Genomic DNA, 12,306 nt, shown 5'->3' with positions numbered 1-12,306 from the left:
ATCTGGGGGTTTTGGGTCTGGGGGCTTTGGGATTTGGGGTCTGTGGGCTTTGGGATTTGGGGATTTGGGGTCTGGGGGCTTTGGGGTCTGGAGGCTTTGGGATTTGGGGTTTTTGGGTCTGGGGGCTTTGGGGTTTTGGGGATTTAGGAGTTTGGGGGATTTGGGGCTCCCCAGGGTCGGGATTTGGGTCTGGGGGCCTTGGGGACCCCTAGGGAAGGAATTTGGGGTCTGGGGGCTTTGGATTTGAGGTTTTGGGGGCTTTGGGGCTTTAGGATTTGGGGTCTGGGGGCTTTGGGCTTTTGGGGATTTGGGTCTGGGGGCTTTGGGGACCCCCAGGGTCGGGATTTGGGGTTTTGGGGATTTGGGGTCTGGGGGTTTCGAGAATTTGGGGATTTGGGGTCTGGGGTCTTCGGGGATTTGGGTCTGGGGGATTTGGGGCTTTGGGCTTTTGGAGATTTGGGGTCTGGGGGCTTCGGGGATTTGGGGTTTGGGGATTTGGGTCTGGGGGCTTCAGGGATTTGGGGTCTGGGGGCTTCAGGGGTTTGGGGATTTGGGTCTGGGGTCTCACCCTCCTCGACTCGCTGGACTGGGAGGGGACATCGGAGAGGGCACCTGGGGGGGGAGGGGGCCCTGAGACCCCTCCCCACAATCCCCAGACCCCTCCCCACAATTCAGGGACCCCCCCCCATTTCGGGACCTCCCCCTCCCCCTTTTTGGGACCCCTCCCGATTTCAGGACCCCCCCCCAACATTCGTGACCCCCTCCCCATCTCAGGCCCCCTCCCCATTTTGGGACTGACCCCCATTTCAGGACCCCCCCCCAATTTTGCCCCCCCCTCCCCACTTTTCGGACCCCTCCCATTTCGGGACCCCCCCCCAATTTTAGGCCCCCACCTACTTTGGATGCCCCTCCATTTAGGGACCCCCCCCCAATTTAGGGACCCCCTCCTCATTTCAGGACCCCCCCCCCATTTCGAGACCCCCTCTGCATTTCAAGACCCCTCCCCACTTTTGGAACCCCCCCCACTTTCGGGACCCCTCCCCAGCACTTCAGGGACCCCTCCCCATTTTAGGACCCCCCCCACATTTCAGGACCCCCCACCCCAAATTCGGGACCCCCTCCCCATTTCAGGACCCCTCCCCAATTTCCGTGCCCCCCCTCACCGGTCAGTGCCCCCCTTTCCGGGGACCCCCCCTCACTTTTGAGTCTCCCCCCTCCCCATTTCAGGCCCCCCCCCCCACTTTCGGGACCCCTCCCCATTTCAGGCCCCCCCCCCCATTTTGGGGACCCCCCCCCCCACTTTCGGGGCCCCTCCCCATTTCAGGACCCCCCCCCATTTTTGGGTCCCCACCGCAATTTTTGGGATCCCCGTCCCCATTTTTGGGGTCCCTTTTTCCAATTTTGGGGACCCCCTCCCAATTTTGGGGACCCCCTCCACATTTCGGCCCCCCCCCCCCCATTTTCGGGCCCCTCCCCATTTCAGGCCCCTCCCCATTTTCGGGACCCCTCCCAATTTTGGGGACCTCCCCCCATTTTCAGGACCCCCCCCCCCCCATTTCCGTGCCCCCCCCATTTCATGACCCCTCCCCATTTTCCCCATTTTGGGGACCCCCATTTCAGGCCCGCCCCCACTTTCGGGCCCCCTTCCCCATTTCAGGCCCCCCCCCATTTTAGGACCCCCCCACACACACATTTCAGGCCCCCTCCCCATTTTCAGGCCCCCCCCCATTTTCAGGACCCCTCCCCATTTTGGGGACCCCCATTTCAGGCCCCCCCCATTTTCGGGACCCGTCCCCATTTCGGGACCCCCCCCCCCCCCCCAATTTTCAGGACACCCCTCCCCATTTTCAGGCCCCCCTCCCCATTTCGGACCCCCCCCCATTTTTGGGGACCCCCTCCCCATTTTCAGGCCCCCCCCCACTTTCAGGACCCCTCCCCATTTTCAGGCCCCCCCCCAATTTAGGGGACCCCTCCACATTTCAGGCCCCTCCCCATTTTCAGGACCCCTCCCCATTTCGGGCCCCCCCTCCCATTTTCGGACCCCCCTCCCCATTTCAGGCCCCCCCACTTTCAGGACCCCCTCCCCATTTTCGGGACCCCCCCAATTTTGGGGACCTCCCCCCATTTTCAGGACCCCCCCCCCCCATTTCCGTGCCCCCCCCATTTTCATGACCCCTCCCCATTTTCCCCATTTTGGGGACCCCCATTTCAGGCCCGCCCCCACTTTCGGGACCCCCTTCCCCATTTCAGGACCCCTCCCCATTTCAGGCCCCCCCCCCATTTCAGGCCCCCCCCCCATTTCGCCCCCCCCTCACCGCTCTCGGCCCCCCCCTCGTGGCTCCGCTCGCTCTCGGCGCCCCCCGGGCTGGGGGGGGGGTCCCGGGGGGGGTCCCGGGGGGGGTCCCGGCCCTCGCTCCCGGGGGGGGACCCCGGAAACGACAGTGACGTCACCGCTGCAACGGGGGGGGGGCGGAATTTGGGGTCCCCGTCCCCGTTTTTGGGGTCCCCGTCCCCATTTCAGGGATCCCCTTTCCCATTTTTGGGGTCCCCGTGACCATTTTGGGGTCCCCGTCCCCATTTCAGGGATCCCTTTTCCCATTTTTTGGGGTCCCCGTCCCCATTTTTGGGGTCCCCGAGCCTTTTTTGGGGTCTCTATCCCCATTTTTGGGGTCCCTTTCCCAATTTTCGGGTTCCTTTTCCCCGATTTTTGGGGTCCCTTCCCCATTTTTAGGTTCCCATTCCCATTTCTGGGGTCACCCTCCCAATTTTTGGGGTCTCTGTCCCCATTTTGGGATCCCCACCCCCCATTTCTTGGGTTCTTTTCCCCATTTTTGGGGTCCCCCTCCCCATTTTTGGGGTCCCCCTCCCCATTTTTGGGGTCCCCCTCCCCATTTTTAGGGTCCCTTTTCCAATATTTGGGGTCCCCGTCCCCATTTTGGGGTCCCCGTCCCCATTTTTGGGGTCCCCGTCCCCATTTCTGAGGTCCCCGATCCATTTTTGGGGTCCCCCTCCCCATTTTTAGGGTCCCTTTTTCCAATTTTGGGGTCCCCGTCCCCATTTTTAGGTTCCCTTTCTCATTTTTGGTTTCCTGTCCTCATTTTCGGGGTCCCCTCTCCATTTCAGGGATCCCCTTTCCCATTTTTGGGGTCCCCGTGCCCAATTTTGGGGTCCCCGTCCCCATTTTAGGGATTTTTTTTCCCCATTTTTGGGGTCCCCTCTCCCCATTTTTGAGTTTCCCGTCCCCATTTTTGGGGTCCCCACCCCAATTTTTGGGATCCCCCTCCCCATTTTTAGGGTCCCTTTGCCAATATTTGGGGTCCCCGTCCCCATTTTGGGGTCCCGTCCCCATTTTTGGGGTTCCTTTCCCCATTTGGGATTTTTCCCCATTTTTGGGGTTCCTTTCCCCATTTTTCGGTTCCCATTTGAATTTCTGGGGTCCCTTTGCCCATTTTTGGGGTCCCCGTGCCCATTTTGGGGTCTCTACCCCAAATTTTGGGGTCCCCCCTGCCCATTTTTGGGGTCCCTCTTCCCGATTTTGGGGTCTGTACCCCCAGTTTTGGGGTCCCTTTCCCATTTTCGGGGTCCCTGTCCCAAATTTTGGGGTCCCGTCCTCATTTCGGGTTCCCCTTTCCCATTTTTGGGGTCCCCCTCCCCATTTTTAGGGTCCCCTTTCCCATTTTTGGGGTCCCCCGCCCATTTTTGGGGTCCCCGATCCCATTTTTGGGGTCCCCGTCCCCATTTCTGGGGGTCCCCTTCCTCCTTTTCCGGTTCTTTTCCCATTTTTGGGGTCCCTTTCCCCCATTTTTGGGGTCCTCCCTCCCCATTTTCAGGTCCCCTTTCCCATTTTTGGGGTCCCTGTCCCCATTTTGGGGTCCCCACCCCAGCTTCAGGTCCCCTTTCCCATTTTTGGGGTCCCCCGCCCACTTTTGGGGTCCCCCTCCCCATTTTTAGGGTCCCCTTCCCATTTTTGGGGTCCCCGGTCCCATTTTGGGCTCCCCACCCCATTTTTGGTCTCCTCCCCCCCATTTTTAGGGTCCCCGCTCCCATTTTTGGGGTTCCCGCCCCCCAGTTTTGGGGTTCCCGTTTTTGGGGTGCCCCTACCTTTGCCCAGGTGCGCGGGGGCGCTGAGATCACCTGGGGAGGGCGACACGGGGGGGTCAGGAGGAATTTTGGGGTTCCCGGGGGGGGGGGGTTGGGGTTCCCGTGTCCATTTTGGGGTCCCCGTGCCCATTTTTGGGGGCTTTTGGGGTTCCCGTGTCCATTTTGGGGTCCCTGTCCCCATTTTTGGGGGATTTTGGGGTTCCCGTGCCCATTTTTGGGGGGTTTTGGGGGTCCCCGTGCCCATTTTGGGGATTTTGGGGTTCCTGTGTCCATTTTGGGGTTCCCGTGCCCATTTTGGGGGGGTTTTGGGGGTCCTCGTGCCCATTTTGGGGGTCCCTGTCCCCATTTTTGGGGTCCCCGAGGGGTTTTTGGGGTTCCCGGGAGGGGGGGGGGGGGTTCAAGAGAATTTGGGGGTGCTCGGGGAGTTTTGGGGTTCCCGAGGGGGTTTTGGGGCTCCCGGTGGGTTTTGGGGTCCCTGTGTCCATTTTTAGGGTCCCTGTCCCCATTTTTGGGTCCCGTGTCCATTTTTGGAGTCCCTGTGTCCCCATTTTTGGGGTTCCCGGCGGTTTTGGGGTCCCCGTGTCCATTTTTGGGGTTCCCGGTGGTTTTTGGGGTCCCTGTGTCCATTTTTAGGGTCCCTGTCCCCATTTTTGGGGTTCCCGTGTCCCCATTTTTGGGGTTTTTGGGGTCCCGTGTCCATTTTTGGGGTCCCTGTGTCCCCATTTTTGGGGATTTTGGGGTCCCTGTCCCCATTTTTGGGGTTCCCGTGTCCATTTTTGGGGTCCCTGTCCCCATTTTTGGGGTTTTGGGGTCCCTGTCCCCATTTTTGGGGTTTTTGGGGTTCCCGGTGGTTTTTGGGGTCCCCCCTCACTCACTCTCTCCCGACGCCTCCAGCCGGGCGGGACCGGGGGGGTCTGGGGGGACACGGAGGGGACAAAAGGGGGGACAGAGAGGGGACACAGAGGGGACACAGAGGGGACACGGAGGGGACACAGAGGGGACAAAAGGGGGGACAGAGGGGGGACACAGGGGACACACAGAGGGGACACAGCGTCACCAGAGATCACTGTCCCTCAGTGTCCCCACTACCCCCAATGTCCCTGATGTCCCCAATGTCCCCAATGTCCCCAATGTCCCAAATGTCCCCCCAATGTCCCCAGTGTCCCCAGGGTCCCCCCAATGTCCCCAATGTCCCCACTGTCCCCACTGTCCCCAATCCCCCCATTGTCCCCACTGTCCAGAGTGTCCCCACTGTCCCCAATGTCCCCAGTGTCCCCCCAGTGTCCCCAGTGTCCCCAGTGTCCCCAGATCGGGGCGGGTCCCCAGTGTCCCCCCTTACCCGGGCTCGGTCCCTCTGCCGCCAGCGCCACCTCCAGGGGAGCCGCGGCACCTGCGGGGACAGCACGGGGACAACGTGGGGACAGCACGGGGACAACTTGGGGACAGCGTGGGGACAACTTGGGGACAGCATGGGGACAGCATGGGGACAGCGTGGGGACAGCACGGGGACAGCACGGGGACAGCACGGGGACAGCATGGGGACAGCACGGGGACAACTTGGGGACAGCACGGGGACAGCGTGGGGACAACTTGGGGACAGCGTGGGGACAGCACGGGGACAGCGTGGGGACAACATGGGGACAGCAGGGGGACAGCACGGGGACAGCACGGGGACAACTTGGGGACAGCACGGGGACAACAGGGGGACAGCGTGGGGACAGCAGGGGGACAGCATGGGGACAGCAGGGGGACAGCATGGGGACAGCATGGGGGCACCGGGGTGGCACCGAGGGTGGCATTGAGGAGACACCAAGGGTGACACCAAGGTGACATCGAGGGGACACCGAGGGTGACATTGAGATGACACCGAGGGTGCCACCAGGGTGACACCGAGGGTGAGACCAAGGATGGCATCGAGGGACACTGACGGTGGCACTGAGGTGACATCAAGAGTGACACTGGGAGCGACACCAGGCTGACACTGAGGTGACACTGAGGGTGACATTGGGGTGGTACCAGGGTGACACCATGGTGGCATTGAGGTGACATCGGGGTGGCACCGAGGTGACACCAAATCCCCCCCTCACCATCGACCCCACGGTGGCCACACCCTGGTGACACCGAGGTGACACCAAAGGTGACATCGAGGGTGAGACCAACGTGACACCGAGGTGACACCGAGGGTGGCATTGAGGTGACATCGAGGGGACACCAGGGTGACATGGAGGGTGACAAAATGGTGACACCAAGATGATACCAAGGTGACACCAGGGTGACACCAAAGTGACACTGGGTGACACCGAGGGTGAGACCAAGGATGACATCGAGGTGACACCGAGGGTGACAAAATGGTGACACTGAGGTGACATCAAGGGTGACATCAGAGTAGCACCAAGGGTGACACCAGGGTGACACCAGGGTGACAAAACGGTGGCACGGAGGTGACGGGATGGTGACACCGAGGGTGACAAAATGGTGGCACCGGGGTGACGGGACAGTGACACCGAGGGTGACAAAACGGTGGCACCGGGGTGATGGGACGGTGACACTGAGGGTGACAGAACGGTGGCACCAGGGTGACGGGACGGTGACAGAACGGTGGCACGGAGGTGGCACCGAGGTGACGGGACGGTGACACTGACCTGGCGCCGCGGCGGTGGCCGCCAGCAGAGCGGTGACAACGGCGAGCACCGGGAGCCTGCGGGGACACGGGGGCTTGGGGACACCGGTGGCACTGTCACATTGTCACCTCCCGCCCCAGAGCCACCACAGCGACACCGTGGGGACTGGCACCCCCTGTGCCACCCCCTGTCCCCAGGTGCCATTGACTGCCATTGTCAGCCCCCAGAGCCACCCCCTGTCCCCAAATGCCATTCACTGCCATTGTCACCCCCTGTGCCACCCCCTGTCCCCAAGTGCCATTGACTGCCATTGTCACCCCCCTGTGCCACCCCCTGTCCCCAAGTGCCACCCCCTGTCCCCAAATGCCATTCACTGCCATTGTCACCCCCCTGTGCCACCCCCTGTCCCCAAGTGCCACCCCCTGTCCCCAAGTGCCATTGACTGCCATTGTCACCCCCCAGAGCCACCCCCTGTCCCCAGGTGCCACTCACTGCCATTGTCACCCCCCTGTGCCACCCCCTGTCCCCAAATGCCACCCCCTGTCCCCAAGTGCCACCCCCTGTCCCCAGGTGCCACTCACTGCCATTGTCACCCCCCTGTGCCACCCCCTGTCCCCAAATGCCACCCCCTGTCCCCAAGTGCCACCCCCTGTCCCCAAGTGCCATTCACTGCCATTGTCACCCCCCAGAGCCACCCCCTGTCCCCAAATGCCACCCCCTGTCCCCAAGTGCCACTCGCGGGACACCCAGAGACCCCCCCAGGACCCCGTGCTGGGACCCCGGGTGTCCCCTCTGTCCCCTCCGTGTCCCCTCTGTCCCCCCCACTGTCCCCTCTGTCCCCACTGTCCCCCACTGTCCCCCTCTGTCCCCTCCATCGCCCCATTCCCAGTGTCCCCCCCTGTGTCCCCCCCGCTGTCTCCTGTCCCCTCCATCCCCCCGTGTCCCCCCCGCTGTCCCCTCTCTCCCCTGGTGTCCCCTCCGGTGTCCCCTCTGTCCCCTCCGTCCCTGTCCCGTCACTGTCCCCTGTCCCCCGCTGCTGTCCCCGCTGTCCCCTCCGGTGTCCCCTCTGCTGTCCCGTGTCCCCCCCGCTGTCCCCTCCGTTCCCGCTGTCCCTGCTGTCCCCTCGCTGTCCCCTCCATCCCCTGTGTCCCCCCGCTGTCCCTGCTGTCCCCTCTGTCCCCCGCTGTCCCCTCTTTTGTCCTCCCTGTCCCCTCTGCTGTCCCCTCGTTGTCCCCCGCTGTCCCCCCGGTGCTGTCCGCGCTGTCCCCTCTGCTGTCCCCTCTGTCCCCCCCAGTGTCCCCTCCATCCCCCCCAGTGTCCCCTCTCTCCCCGCTCTGTCCCCTCTGTCCCCCGCCATCCCCTCTGTCCCCCCCAGTGTCCCCTCTGTCCCCTCCAGTGTCCCCTCCGTCCCCCCCAGTGTCCCCTCTGTCCCCGGTGCTGTCCCCTGTGTCCCCCCCGCTGTCCCTCCACTGTCCCCCTCCGTCCCCTCCATTCCCCGTGTCCCCTCTGTGTCCCCCCTGTGTCCCCTCTGTGTCCCCCCTGTGTCCCCCTGTGTCCCCTCTGTGTCCCCCCTGTGTCCCCCCTGTGTCCCCTCTGTGTCCCCCCTGTGTCCCCCCTGTGTGCCCCCTGTGTCCCCCCTGTGTCCCCTCTGTGTCCCCCTGTGTCCCCCCTGTGTCCCCCCTGTGTCCCCTCTGTGTCCCCCCTGTGTCCCCCCTGTGTGCCCCCTGTGTCCCCCCTGTGTCCCCTCTGTGTCCCCCCTGTGTCCCCCCTGTGTCCCCCCTGTGTCCCCTCTGTGTCCCCCCTGTGTCCCCCCTGTGTGCCCCCTGTGTCCCCCCTGTGTCCCCTCTGTGTCCCCCCTGTGTCCCCCCTGTGTCCCCCCTGTGTCCCCCCTGTGTCCCCTCTGTGTCCCCCCTGTGTCCCCCCTGTGTGCCCCCTGTGTCCCCCCTGTGTCCCCTCTGTGTCCCCCCTGTGTCCCCTCTGTGTCCCCCCTGTGTCCCCCCTGTGTCCCCTCTGTGTCCCCCCTGTGTCCCCCCTGTGTCCCCTCTGTGTCCCCCCTGTGTCCCCTCTGTGTCCCCCCTGTGTCCCCTCTGTCCCCTCTGTGTCCCCGTCCCCATTGTTGTCCCCTGTGCTGTCCCCTCTGTCCCCCGCGCTGTCCCCTGTCCCCCTCCATGCCATCTCCTCTGTGCCCCCCCACTGTCCCCACTCTGTCCCCTGTGTCCCCCCCGTGTCCCCGTGCTGTCCCCTCCATCCCCGGTGTCCCCCCCGTGTCCCCGGTGCTGTCCCCCCCTGTCCCCACTCTGTCCCCTGTGTCCCCTCCGTGTCCCCCCCACTGTCCCCCGTGCTGTCCCCTCTCTGTCCCCGCTGTCCCCCTCGCTGTCCCCCCGGTGTCTCCCCCTTTTCCCCCCCTGTCCCCTCCATCCCGCCCTGTCCCCTCTGTCCCCTCCATATCCCCGGTGTCCCGGGTGTCCCCTCCCTGTCCCCACTGTCCCCCTCCATCCCCGGTGTCCCCTCCATATCCCCGGTGTCCCCCCACTGTCCCCGGAGTCCCCTCTGTCCCCTGTCCCCTCCATCCCCGCTGTCCCCGGTGTCCCCCACTGTCCCCTCCACTGTCCCCTCCATCCCCGGTGTCCCGGTTCTGTCCCCGGTGTCGCCCCGGTGTCCCGGTTCTGTCCCCGGTGTCTCACGGCGCTGTCGGTCCCATGGCTGTCCCCGCTGTCCCTCTGTCGCTGTCCCTCTGTCGCTCTGTCGCTGTCCCCGCTGTCCCCGCTGTCGCTCTGTCCCTCTGTCGCTCTGTCGCTGTGTCGCTGTCCCCGCTGTCCCTCTGTCGCTCTGTCCCTCTGTCCCTCTGTCGCTGTCCCTCTGTCCCTGTGTCGCTGTCGCCGCTGTCGCTGTCGGGGCCGGGCCCGCCCGGGGCCGTTTTAGCGGCGGGCACGGGGAGGGGCCGGTGGCGCGGGGCCAGCCAATCCCGGCCCGGAACCGCCCCGAACCGGCACCGGAACCGGGATGGAACCGGCACCGGAACCGCAACGGGACCGGGATAGAACCGGGACAGCACCGGGACCGGAACCGCAACGGGACCGGGATAGAACCGGGATGGAGCCGGGCCAGGACCGAGACCGCACCGGACCGGGATAGAACCGGGACCGCCTTAAAACCGCAGCGGGACTGCATTAAACTGCAGCGGGACCGCACCGGAACCGGGACAGCACCGGGACTGCATTAAACCCGCACCGGAACCGCACCGGAACCGGGATGGAACCGGGACTGCATTAAACCCGCACCGGGACTGCATTAAACTGCACCGGAACCACACCGGACCGGGATGGAACCGGGACCGCACCGGGACTGCATTAAACTTCACCGGGACCGCATCGGAACCGGGACCGCACCGGGACTGCATTAAACCCGCACCGGAACTGCACCGGAACCGCACCGGGACCGCACCGGGACTGCATTAAAACCGCACCGGAACTGCACCGGAACCGCACCGGGACCGGGACCCCAGCGGGACCGCACCGGGACTGCATTAAACTGCACCAGAACCGCACCGGAACCGGGGCCGGACCGGGATGGAAGCGGGATAGAAGCGGGACCGCAGCGGGGCTGCATTAAACCCGCCCCGGAACCGGCACCGGACCGGGATGGAACCGGGACAGGCCCGGGATGGAGCCGGGACCGCAGCGGGGCTGCATTAAACCCGCACCGGAACCGGCACCGGACCGGGATGGAACCGGGACAGGCCCGGGATGGAGCCGGGACCGCAGCGGGACCGCGTTAAACCCGCACCGGAACCGGGACAGGCCCGGGATGGAGCCGGGACCGCAGCGGGGCTGCATTAAACCCGCACCGGAACCGGGACAGGACCGGGATGGAGCCGGGACAGGCCCGGGATGGAGCTGGTACGGCACCGGGGCTGCATTGAAGCCGCACCGGGACTGCACCGGAACCGGGCCGGGTCCGCACCGGAACCGCATCGGACCGGGACGGAACCGGGACAGGACCGGGATGGAGCCGCCGGGACCGCACCGGGACCGCAGTGAAACTGCGCCGGGACCGCAGCGGGACCGCGTTAAACCCGCACCGGACCGGGACCGGACCGAGGCAGAACCGGGACCGCAGTGAAACTGCACCGGGACCGCAGCGGGACTGCAGCGGGACTGCAGCGGAACCGGAACCGGACGGGACCGCAGTGAAACTGCACCGGACCGGCACCGCACCGGGGCAGAACCGGGACCGCACTGGGACCGCATTAAACCCGCACCGGACCGGCACCGGGACCGCACCGGGACCGCATTAAACCCGCACCGGGGCCGCATAAAAACCGCACCGGACCGGGGCAGAACCGGGACCGCAGTGAAACTGCACCGGGACCGCAGCGGGACCGCAGCGGAACCGGAACCGGACGGGACCGCAGTGAAACTGCACCGGGGCCGCATAAAACCCGCACCGGACCGGGGCCGGACCGGGACCGCAGTGAAACTGCACCGGGACGGCAGCGGGACCGCGTTAAACCCGCACCGGCACCGGGACCGCAGCGGGACCGCGGGTACCGGAGCTGGCACCGGGCCGGGAGCGCAGCGGCACCGGGAGCGCAGCGGGGTCACTGCGGCACCGGGAGCGGCGCCAACACCGGCACCGGGAACGGGACCGGGACTGCGGGAACCCGAACCGGACCGGAACCGCAATGGGGCTGCACCGGGATGGAACCGGGACAGAACCGGGACCGAACCGGGACTGCGGGAACCCGAACCGGACCGGGACCGCAATGGGGCTGCACCGGGACAGAACCGGGACCGCACCGGAACCGAACCGGGACTGCGGGAACCCGAACCGGACCGGGACCGCAATGGGGCTGCACCGGGATGGAACCGGGACTGCACCGGGACCGCACCGGGACCGAACCGGGACTGCGGGAACCCGAACCGGACCGGAACCGCAATGGGGCTGCACCGGGACGGAACCGGGACAGAACCGGGACCGCACCGGGACCGAACCGGGACTGCGGGAACCCGAACCGGACCGGGACCGCAATGGGGCTGCACCGGGATGGGACCGGGACGGAACCGGGACGGAACCGGGACCGCACCGAGATACATTTGGGACAGAACCGAGACTGCGCCGGCGCTGCGGGAACCCGAACCGGACCGGAACCGCAGTGGGGCTGCACCGGGATGGGACAGGGACGGAACCGGGAACGGCTGCGGCACCGGGACCGAACCGGGATAGAACCGGGACAGAACCGGGACTGCACCGGGACTGCGGGAACCCGAACCGGACCGGGACCGCAATGGGGCTGCACCGGCATAGAACCGGGACTGCACCGGGAACGGCTGCGGCACCGGGACCGCACTGGGACCGAACCGGGATAGAATTGGGATGGAACCGGGACCGCACCGGCGCTGCGGGAACCCGAACCGGACCGGAACCGCACTGAAACCGCACCGGGACGGAACCGGGACGAACTGCGGCACCGGGACCGCAGTGGGACAGAACCGGCACCGGGAGCCGGCACCGGGCCAAGCACCGGGACTGCGGCACCGGGACCGGGACCGAGACCGGGACCGCCCCCCCACAAACCGGGACC

This window comes from Melospiza melodia, chromosome 1 (genome assembly GCF_035770615.1).
Source record: "Melospiza melodia melodia isolate bMelMel2 chromosome 1, bMelMel2.pri, whole genome shotgun sequence".
In the NCBI taxonomy this organism is placed as follows: domain Eukaryota; kingdom Metazoa; phylum Chordata; class Aves; order Passeriformes; family Passerellidae; genus Melospiza; species Melospiza melodia.
The sequence above is the reverse complement of the archived record's forward strand: the minus strand, read 5'-3'. Positions refer to the sequence as shown.